We start from the raw sequence: 11,310 nt of genomic DNA, 5'->3' as shown, positions 1-11,310 counted from the left end.
ACTTGCCCTTTGGTCCTCTTCTTGGGAACAGTATTTCCCAAGCCAAAAGACATCAGGAAAATGTGGGGGAAGATAAGGGAATTATTGTTTATGGAACACCCACTGTGGGCCAGGCCCTGTCCTGGGTGCTTTATGTACAGCATCTCACAACAATCCTCAAAAGCCAGCTGGTTGGCTGGGCACAGTGGCTCATGCCTGTAATCCCAGCACTTCAGGAGGCCAAGGTAGGCGGATCACCTGAGGTTGGGAGTTTGAGATCAGCCTGACCATCATGAATAAACCCCTTCTCTACTAAAAATACAAAATTAGCTGGCTGTGGTGGCATGCACTCGTAATCCCAGCGACTCAGGAGGCTGAGGCAGGAGAATCGCTTGAACCCAGGAGGCAGAGGTTGCGGTAAGCTGAGATTGTACCATTGTACTCTAGCCTGAGCAAAACTCCATCTAAAAAAAAAGCCAGCTGATTGCTTATCACCATATAGCAGGGGAAGAACATGCTCAAAGTACTTTGGGCAGATGTCCCAAAGTTAAACAACTGCCTAGTGGCCAATGCCACATGTTTTTTCTGAATCCCCATGTGATTGAATCCAGTGAGAGGGAGGTCACCACCAGCCACTCGGAGAAGAGTCTGCGAAGGGATTTCTCTCTTTCCATCTGTGCTTGAATCTTGTCAGTTTTATCAACCCACTGCCTCAAACATGAGCTCACCTCTCTAACTTCCTCCCCACAGCTTCACTTAGTACAGGCCTTCATTAGTCTCTTCCTGGCAAAATCTACAGTTTACAAACTGATAACCTAGTCTACTAGTCCCAGCTTTACCTTTTACTGGGAGTGTGACCTTTGGTAAGTTACTTACCTTTGCTTACCTCTGTTTCCTTATTTGTAAGGTAGAGATGATTATGTTTTTCTTGAATGGTATTCTAAGGATGAGATGAAACCACATATGTTAAAAAAGAAGAAGAGTGTCCTTCTCCCTTTTCCTTGGACTGACCATTGATTTATCCAGTCTGTGAATATGTGCTGAGCACCCGTGATGTGCCCAGAATTATTTTAGGCACTTAGGACACAGCAATGAATGAGGCACTCATGTTCCTTGCACTCATAGACAGAAAAGAAACACTTAGAAGCTAGATAAAAGTACACTTTCAGATGGTGCTGGATGTTGGAAGAGAATAAAACAGGGGCAGATAATAGTGATCTTTGACTATCCTGTTTCCTTTGCCCAGAACGCCCACTCACTACTTCTCCCCAGCTGAAAGTATTCCTCTCTCAAAGCCCCCTTCAAATGATATTCTCTGTGAAATCATCACAGCTCGCTATTAACTTTAATCATGTCCTCCTCTAGACTCTCCTTCCCACTGGTTGTCTAAATCCACCTACGAGGCTGAGGACATTCACTCGTATCTTACTGTTCCATTCTGCACACCTTTGATCCACCCTCAAGCAAAGCTCCTCAAAAATACTGAAGAGGAAAACGGACACTATATCCCCAAACAACTACCAGATATGTTGGTTTGCGAGTGGCAAATCCTCAGTGGGGGCCGCCGAGAGTGGGGAGAAAGGGGACGGGTATCCTGGCACCTCTAGACGGGGACAAAGGAACAAACTTCCAAACAAAATGAAACATTCACCTGGGATGTGTGTTTGTGTGTGCACACGCCCATGTGCTCATGACTGTGCATGTCCCCATCTGTCTCAGAGGCAGGGATGAAGGCTGATAGGAGGGGAAAATCTAAATTTTCTAGCAGGAGGGGTACTAGTTCTTTGGCTTGTTTGTTTTTTCCGAAAAGGCTTAAGAAGCCTTCATGCAAAAGGCTGGATTTCTTGAAGCCACTTAAATGAAGGCATTTTGCACATGAAGGACATGCGGAGACTGAGTGAGGTCACCTGATCCTCAGTGCCCGTAGTGAGCCTCTGGCCACCAGCATCACCCCAGCTCCAGCACCACAGTAGTAGATTCATCCTTTTTAATGAGATGCTCAGAGTCTGAGCACAGCTCCTCCCTGGGGTCCTAATCATTTCTCAGAAAGTGACTGCCCTGCACCCTGGAATTCAAGTTTCTGATTTGTTTCCCTTTCCAGCCCCAGCCACAGCTGGGTGAGGAGGTGTCGATGGGAGGAGAATGGCTGTGTAACACCTGTCACAGAGTTCTTCCCAGCCCCTGTGGGTGGGCAGGGAGATACCCCGGTTTTGCTCTCTCTGTTATGAAACCTGCAGAGAAAGCTAAATCTGGCTGCACTGACTTAACTCCCGGGTCGAGAAAAGCTGCTCAAGAGTCTTGGGCACGGAAAGGAATCAGAGCCAGCAGCCGTCATCTGTAGAGCTGCCTTTGTTCCCCACAGGAACCTGAACTCAGAGGAAATGCCAGCTGAGCTCTTCTTGCCCCATCTGTGACAATTCCAGCTGTTCTGCCACAGAAATCTGGCTTGGAGAGTGTAGTAGCTTCCCTATACTCCATCAAAACAAAGCAGGGTGGCTTGTGAAGGTACTAATTTTGGCCCTATTTTTATTGCTGTAAATGTTCCTGCAAATTGCAACCAAGAAGTTAACCAGACCTTGTAGTCCTCATCTTGCGGAGCTGTGGGAGAAGGTAAACAGCACTTTCCAGGCCGGGGGAACTTTGTTGGCTTGTCATGTAAGTAGAGGACATTGAAGCTAGGGTGGAGGAGGGGGAGACAGAAGCAGCCAAAGGAAAAGAATTTTGAGGGTTCGTCTAGAACAGGAGAGAAGGGTATTGCAAAGACCTTACTGTCCAAGCATGGAACAAAAGCAATGACTCTGCTCCTTTAAGCACTCATAGAAGTTTGGAAAATAAACAAGTAAACATGTTAATGGCAGCAAATTTATAATGGTTTGCATCAATTCTTGCCCTTCTCAGAAGAAAATTCCACGGAGGGGCATAAGGCAGAGGGAGAGACCAAGGCAAGTTTTAGAGCAGGCGTGAAAGTGTTATACTCGACTGAGCATAGAAAGTCAACACCAAGACAAAAGTATGCCAAATTGCAGGGTTTATTGCCGGCGACCATGGAGGACTCACGTCTCTCCAACCCGCGGCCCTGAATGGAGGGTGACAAGACTCTTTTATACCCATAAACTCACCTTGGGAGTGGGGGTGAGGAGCGGGGATGTGGATGAAAGGCTTCAGACATTTTGAGGGCTAGTGGATTCTGTAAATCACCTCCTGGGCCAAGACGAGGGTGGTGGGGTGGGGGGCTCCGGACATTCCAAGGGCTAGGGGACTTGTGTCATTCCGATTGTTACCTAAGTGGTTCACAGAAGTCAAGATAAACATTAGTTCATACATTGTCTGGGCAGTATTAGAAGCCACAGATCTTTAGTTACTTATTACGAGTCGCAGGAGCCAGGGTGAAATTAACTTGGGCTGCTTATTCTGATTATTACCGGTAAGCAAAGGCCAGCAACTCTGGCAGTTACTGATAAGAGAAGGTAAGCAGCTTTACCTCTTTGCATTCTGCACAGTAAACTAGCAGTTTTATTTACAGAAGCCAAGGTTAGCAGTCATTGTGAGGAGAATGAGGTAACTTATTTTTGGAAAACAGTTTTTGTCTTTTATAAAATGGCGTTGTTCAGGTTCCAGCTATAGCACAAAAGTTTATTAAAAAGCTTTATCGCAGGCGTGAAAGGGAGAAAGTACACTTGGAAGAGGCCCAAGAGGGCAACTTGAGAGATCAGGTGTGCAGTCTTGACCTTTTGACCTGGGGTTTTAGACGTGGGCATGCTGGCATATTTGCATCCCTTATCCTCTGATTCTTCCCTCGGGGTGGGATGCACAGTGGCCTGCTAGCGTTTGGGAGCAGAGCACACACAGTGTGTTTACTGGAATTGTGCCCGTGTTCTCTTGAGACGTTCTTCCCTTGCCAGTTACATGTCTCTAAAGGTCATATACCAGTTAAGCTTCACCATGTTGCCTCGTAATGTGCATGCTTGAGCCCACTCACCCAACTCCTTGGATCAGGAAGCTGCTGATCACCAGTTTCAGGTGTTTCTGTTTGCTGGAAGACTGCCTTTCCCTGGCACTGGCTGAAACCAATTATTATTTTAATGAGACAGTTTAACAGTCATCTGACCATCACCTGATAGTTGCCTAACATTCCTGGGGTGTGGGGGTGTGGGGGTGTAGGGGTGTGGGTGGGTGGCAGCGGGAAGGTGCAGGGGTGCCTATCCTGCCCTGCTCATGTCTGATTAGCTACCTACTGTAACAAAAGAGACCAGAGCAACTGAAGGCCGGGTCAGAAGGCCTTCCCTAAATGTTGTAGCCTTTATAAGAAGTCCAGGACTTTTGCACAAATCTGGAAGCAGGAGCTGGAGGTATGAATGAAATTGAGTTTCCGGTCAGTTAAGGAATGAGACTTAGAGCAGATTATATCTGTTTTAAAGAAATAAATGAAAGATGATACTGCTTACACTCCTAAGCTTTAGGAAGCAGAATATGTACTTGGATCAAAACATTAGCATGGCATCCCAGACGCTCTTCTTATGGGTAAACGATAGGGCAGAGCTGGGAAGCAAAACCCCGAGTGGGATTCAAGGGACCTTGCTCTCCACCTTGTAAAGCCACGAGTTGTGAGAGAAAGGTGGGCAACTGCCATCCTGCAAGGAGCAATGTGTTAGTTTGCTAGGGTTGCCATAGCAAGGTACAACAGACTGAGTGGCTTCAAAATCCAAAATGTGGATGGGCACAGTGGCTCATGCCTATAATCCCAGCACTTTGGGAGGCCGAGGCAGAAGGATCATTTGAGTCTAGGAGTTTAAGACCAGCCTGGACAACATAGTGAGATCCTGTCTCTCCAAAAAATAATTTTATAAAATTAGTTGGGCATGATGATATGTGCCTGTAGTCCCAGGTATGTGAGAGGCTGAGGCAGGAGGATTGCTTGAGTCTGGGAGATCGAGGCTGCAGTGAGCCTGGGAGATGGAGGCTGTACTCCAGCCTGGGTGAGAGAGTGAGACCCTGTCTCAAAAAACAATAAGTGAATAACCAAAACCTGTTTTTAATTCTGGAAGCTAAAAGTCCAAGATTAAGGTGTTAGACAGGGTGGTTTCTTCTGAGGCCTCCCTGTGCCTTCCCATCATCTTTCCTCTGTCTGTCCGTCTGTGTCCTTCTCTTCTTATAAGGATGCAAATCAGACCCACTCTAATAATCTCATTTTACCTTAATCACCTTTTTTTTTTCTTGGAGACTGAATCTCACACTGTTGCCCAGGCTGGAGTGCAATGGTGTGATCTCAGCTCACTGCAACCTTCTTCTCCCAGGTTTAAGGGATTCTCCTGCCTCAGCCTCCCAAGTAGCTGGCACCCACCATCACATCCAGCTCATTGTTGTATTTTCAGTAGAGATGGGGATTTCACTATGTTGCTCAGGCTGGTCTTGATTCTGACCTCAAGTGAACCCCGTCTTGGCCTCCCAAAGTGCTGGGATGACAGGCGTGAGCCACCGAGCCCAGCCCACCTTAATTAACTTTTTAAAGACCCTATCTCCAAATACAGTCACGTTCTGAACTACAGGGGGTTAGGAACTCAAGATATGGATTTGGGGGAAGCACTCATTTAGCTTATAACATGTAGTAATGCCCCTTTTCTGCCCAGACTTTAATCCAAATATAGATTCACCAATCTATGGGGAAAAGGCCACTGAGAAAGGAGGCCACACTTCCAGGAGGAAATTACATTGGGGAGGAATAAACACAAGTCTGTGGAGATGCGGGAAGGAAGGGGAAGCTGAAAATCTGTTTATCTGCCTGCCCACTTGGTACTTCCTACACGTGGGCTGCAAAAGGATGGTACCCCACACTTCAGCCATGTTTGTTCCCTTCCACCCACTCCCACCCTCTGTGGATAGCCTGGGGAAAGCATTCTGATGCTTTACTTTTCTTTCTTCAGTCACTCTAGGAGAGAGTCTGTAGGGCATCTTTACAGGAGGCTGCAAATATTTTGCTACAGACAACTACCCAAACCTCTAAGTTAAGGACCTACCTTATTGGACCATTTGGTGGGAAAAGCATGGCCCTAGAAGACTGGCCCTAAGGTGGGTCTGTTAAGATGTGACAAAATAAAGGAAAACTAAGCTGGTACACATAATCATAACAGCTTCTGCCCCAGGAGGCAACTTTAGGCTCCTTGATGGCTCCTTGAGCTCTTGGATGGGTCCAGCCAAGAGGAGCCCCAGCAAATGACATGTGATCATGTGGAGGCCTTGGTTCTCCCGGGTCTCCCTGGTTGGCGGCTGCTCTCTCTATGAAAACCACAGCTCCTGCTGTGCCACTCTCTCTACTACAACCCACTCTCTGGATTCCTCCCTTTGCCCTGGGACACTCCAGCATCTCTTGTACATTTCTCCTGATCCTGCCCACACCTTTGTGAATAGACACTTCATTAATCTCTCTTTAATAACTCATGTCAATGTGCCATCTGTTTCCTCTCAGGTCCCTCAGCTTTTCTATGTGCTAGGCACTGTTATAAATATAAATACACATTTCCTCTTTTTTTGAAAAAAGGTTGTTGAGATATAATTCACATACCATACAATTTACCCATATAAAGGGTATCATGAATAGCTTCCGGAGTATTCACAGATATGTACAAACAATACCACAGTTAATTTTTAGAACATTTTCATCACCTCAAAAAGAAACCCCATATCCCTTAGCTACGACCCTCCTCTTCCTCACACCCCACCCCTCAGTGCTGAGCAATCGCTCATCTACTTTCTGTAGATTTCCCTCTTTCTTTTTCACATGAATAGAATGACGCAGCATGTGGTCTGTTTGACTGGCTTCTTTTACATAGCGTCATGTTTTCAGGTTCTTCCATGTGATGACCGCTTGTGTGAGCACTTTGGTCTTTTTTGTAGGTGACTAATACTCCACTGTATGCATTTCACACATTTTGTTTCTCCTTTGTCAGTTGACGGACATTAGATTGCTTCCACTTGGCTATAATGAATAATGCCGCTGTAGACATCCAGGCACAAGTTGTTGTGTGGACATTGTTTTCATTACTTTTGGGAATATAAGAGTGGAATCACTGAGTTCTTTTTTTTTTTGAGACAGAGTGTTGCTCTGTCGCCCAGGCTGGAGTGCACTGGCGAGATCTCGGCTCACTGCAACCTCTGCCTTCCGAGTTCAAGCGATTCTCCTCCCTCAGCCTCCCGAGTAACTGGGACTACAAATGCGTTCCACCACGCCCGGCTAATTTTTTTGTAGTTTTTTAGTAGAGATGGGATTTCACCATGTTGGCCAGGATGGTCTCAATCTCCTGACCTCGTGATCTGCCCACCTCGGCTTCCCAAAGTGCTGGGACTACAGGCGTGAGCCACCACGCCTGACAGGAATCACTGAGTTCTATAGTAACTATGTTTAACTATTTGAGAACTTGCCAAACTGTTTTTCAAAGCCGCCGCACCATCTTACATTTCTATTAGCCATGTATGAGGGTTCTGATTTCTTCGCATCCTCACCAACACTTGCTATTATCTAAATTTTTTTCTGGCCATGCTAGCGGTGGTGGTATCTCAGCGTGATTCTGACTTCTATTTCCCTGATAACAAATGGTGGCAAGCATCTTTTAATGAGCTTATTGGCAATATATATCTCCTTTTATTCTCACAACTACTTTATGAGATAGGCGAACTACTAAATCCATTTTACAGACGAGAAGAATGAGGCATGGAGAGGCGAAGTGACTTACCTTCGGTATACAGTGAGGGAGAGTGAGACTAGGATAGGAACTCGAGCAGGCAACCCTCGTGCTCCTGTTAGAACACACTGCCTTTGCACAAAAGAACAAGAAGATCTGGGGGATGGCAGAGCAAGAAGGCAGGGTGGCCAAAGGACTTTTAAGAAGAGGAATATCCGCTGTGCCATTTAAAATAGCTTATGTGGCTGCATGGAAATCTCCCTCATTTCCATGTGTGAATGGTTATCTTGTGGAAAGCAAGGAAAGAGGGCCAAGTTCTTTCATGTTTGGGTTAAAGCCAGAGTGCAAATAAAGGAACAGCCACAAGCAATAGGGTGGAGACCAAGAACTCAGCTGGAGCAGAAAGTTGGAGCCAGAGCTAATAAGATCATATAGATCCCTTAATAATTCACAGAAATATGGAAGAGGGCTGTAGATTTTCCACAGTCCACACAGTTCAAACAAACTTTTATCTGGATCTGAAGGGCCTGAGAGACCCTCAGCTGGGTTTCATTTATAAAGTACTTTAGTAAAAGTGGCCATTCCCTCCCCATCTCACCCCCAAGTTCTCAGCCTTTTATCCAAATGAAATGTGGGCACCAAAGCCTGCTTTTTCCTCCTTCTATCTTTGTTTTAACATTAAACACACTGGCCTTTGTTTCTGACCTTGAAAAGACAGTAAAATCAACATCATTCTCCAAAACATCCCTCAAAGATGGGCCTATGGCCAGGTATAGTGGCTCTTGCCTATAATCCCAGCACTTTGGGAGGTCGAGGCAGGCAGATTGCCTGAGCTCAGGAGTTCGAGACCAGCCTGGCCAACATGGTGAAACCCTGTCTCTACTAAAATACAAAAACTTAGCCGGGTGTGGTGGCATGCACCTGTAGTCCCAGGTACTCCGGAGGCTGAGGCAAGATAATTGCAAGAACCCGGGAGGTGGAGGTTGCAGTGAGCCCAGATGGTGCCACTGCAATCCAGCCTGGGTGACAGAGCAAGACTCAGTCTCAAAAAAAAAAAAAGGGGGGGGGCCTATAAGAATTCAGAGAGGTTAGAGAATCCCTACTTCAAAGCTTTCTCCCCTCAAACTCATCCCAGGAATCTTCTCCATTTTACTCCTACTCCTACCCTCAACACATCACACCACACACACACACACACACACACACACACACTCCTCCCAATTCACTGCCAGACTGCCTGATGGTGTCTCTGGTGAGAAAAGCTAGGGTAACAAGAAGGAGGGAGTGAGTCTGCAAATCAGGTATATTTTCGAATTTCCATTCTGCATCAGCAGCATCTGTCTGCTGATTTATCAAGAGAACCAGAGATCGTTTAGGAATGATGGACAGTCCTCTGAGGAAGCCATGCCAGAAGCATGATGAGCAGAAATGCTGAACAAGATGCTGGCTGGAGGGGAAATCAATCTCCCAGGCCGATTAGTTTGGGTGGGAGCCAACAGAGGCTGAAACTCGTTACAGCTACAGTCATCCTTCTTGCTACTTTTTTTTCTATTTCCCGGAATAAAATCAGATTAGCCTTAGAGCTCGAGGTAGCTAACAGGTCTGCACATGCCATGGCAATGTCTCAAAACAGATGACTATTATTAAAAATGCACATGATGCATCTCTCCACTTGGTCTGTTAGATACTTAGGGACAGGAGCTGTGACCTTTCTTCTATGATTTATGGCGTAACCAGCACAATGCTTGGCCCAAAAGGTCACTAAGCAACTGTTGAAGTGAATAGGCTTAAAGTAGACATGAAAGGAACTTTCTTTTTTAAAAAATAATAAAACAAAGAGACTTTGTTTAATCTGCCAGCTAAGAAATGACAGCCAGATGAGTCCAATTCATTGTGATGCATAGAGAATAAGATGGATAATTATAAACAGAGAAGCCCACGGAGAAGTTTGGAGAAGGGGGTTGCTATTCAATGTTAAAAGCGTGATGCGCATACAGATCTAGTTGAAGATTGATCTAACTGGTTAGCGACGGAACCAGCAGGAAGACAAACCCAAGTCGAAGGACAGGAGGCTGTTTTCTATGATCATTGAAAGTAAGGATGAAGAAGTGGGTTTGCAAAGCTGGGCAAAACTACTTAATGTCCCACACAGCAATAAGATCAGACCCTTTGAGGTTATGTTTTCTTTTCTTTTCTATTTTTCAGTGGAGAATAACTTTTGTGGAGACCCCACCTGCAAAATCTGTTCCTGGCATTAAGCTCCTGCTTCCTTTGTGATTCGGTCTTTCTTGAGTGGTCCTGTGAATGCTTTCTTCTCCTCCATGGTCTGGAACTGGCCATGGCCAAACTTGGAGGTGGCGTCAATGAACTTAAGATCAATATTCTCCAGAGCCCACTGTTTGGTCTGCACCAGCAAGGACTTGCAGAGGCTGAGGACTTGCTTCTTGGTTCCCATCACACAGCCTTTCAACATGACAAAGTCATTGGTCACTTCACCATAGGGAACAAAGCCACCCAGAGGGTTGATGCTCTTGTCAGACAGGTCATAGTCAGTGGGGCACTGTTCTTGATCAGTTTGAGTCCTTGATAATGTAGTCCTGGCTGATCTTATAGATCTTCTTGTTGATCTCAGTGTGGTGATGGTAGCCTTTCTGCCCAGCATGTGCCACACAGAAGGCCACACGGGTGGGATGCCATGCCCCAACACAGGCCACCTAGTGCAGGCCTTGGTGGGTCTTGCAGAGCAGCTTTTTGATATGCCAATGACCAGTGACCCCTTTGTAGCCTTTGCCCTTGGTCACCCCAATGACGTCTATCATCTCATCCTGCCCAAACACTTGGTTCACAGATACCTGCTGCTCCAGCCTCTTGAGGGCCCAGTCCAGCTTCTCAGACACAGTGCCTCCATTCACCTGGATCTCCATCAGGTGGGCCTTCTTCTGGCACAGAGGAAGCAGATGCATCTGGGTGTGGGCAATGACGCAGATGACTGGGCCTTACTTCTTCATGCTGTTGAAGTCCTTCTCCAGCTGCTTCTTGCCATCCTCATCCTGCCATTTCTTGCAGTGCTTGATGAAGGCCTTCTTCTTAGATTTATGTCAGTTCTTATAGAAACGCCTCTTGCACTCGTCTCTCATGTGCTCAGCAAAGACAGTCTTGAAAGTCCAGAGGCCTTGAAGGGTTTCCATGTAGCCCACAATACCCACAACCACCATGGGTGGCATCTCCACAGTGGTCACAGCCTCTACCACCTCCTTTTTGTTCACCTTGGATCCTGGCCTGTGGACTTCCCGTACAATGTGGGTCATGCCAGCCTTGTATCCCAGGAAGGCTGCGAGGTGGACCGGCTTGGAAGGGTCATTCTAAGCAGGCTCTTCACCTTCCCACGATGGCTGCTGCTACACTTCTGAGGCAGGAAGACCTACGTCTGGGAGTGGAGAACTTTCTGTGAGACAGCACACTGTCAAATCCTGCCCATAGAGGGGGGTTATGTTTTCTATTTGACAGAATTCATTTGCCTTTCTACTGAACAAGAGTCATTTACAATGTAGCAATCTTCTCAAGTTAACATCTGGTTTTACAGAGTCTGGCCCCTAATCATGAGTAATTGGAACCAGAGAAATGTGCTCTCTCACTCTCTCTCTCAAAAAATCCT

General features: G+C 46.3%; 1 pseudogene; it reads right to left on the bottom strand.

The window, feature by feature from the left end:
* Positions 1-9,909: 9,909 nt before the first annotated feature.
* LOC100393746 (large ribosomal subunit protein uL3 pseudogene) lies at positions 9,910-10,978 on the bottom strand (annotated as a pseudogene).
* Positions 10,979-11,310: the final 332 nt, after the last annotated feature.

Source organism: Callithrix jacchus, chromosome 19, assembly GCF_049354715.1.
Source record: "Callithrix jacchus isolate 240 chromosome 19, calJac240_pri, whole genome shotgun sequence".
Classification (NCBI taxonomy): Eukaryota; Metazoa; Chordata; class Mammalia; order Primates; family Cebidae; genus Callithrix; species Callithrix jacchus.
This window is presented reverse-complemented; position numbering and strand designations above follow the sequence as displayed.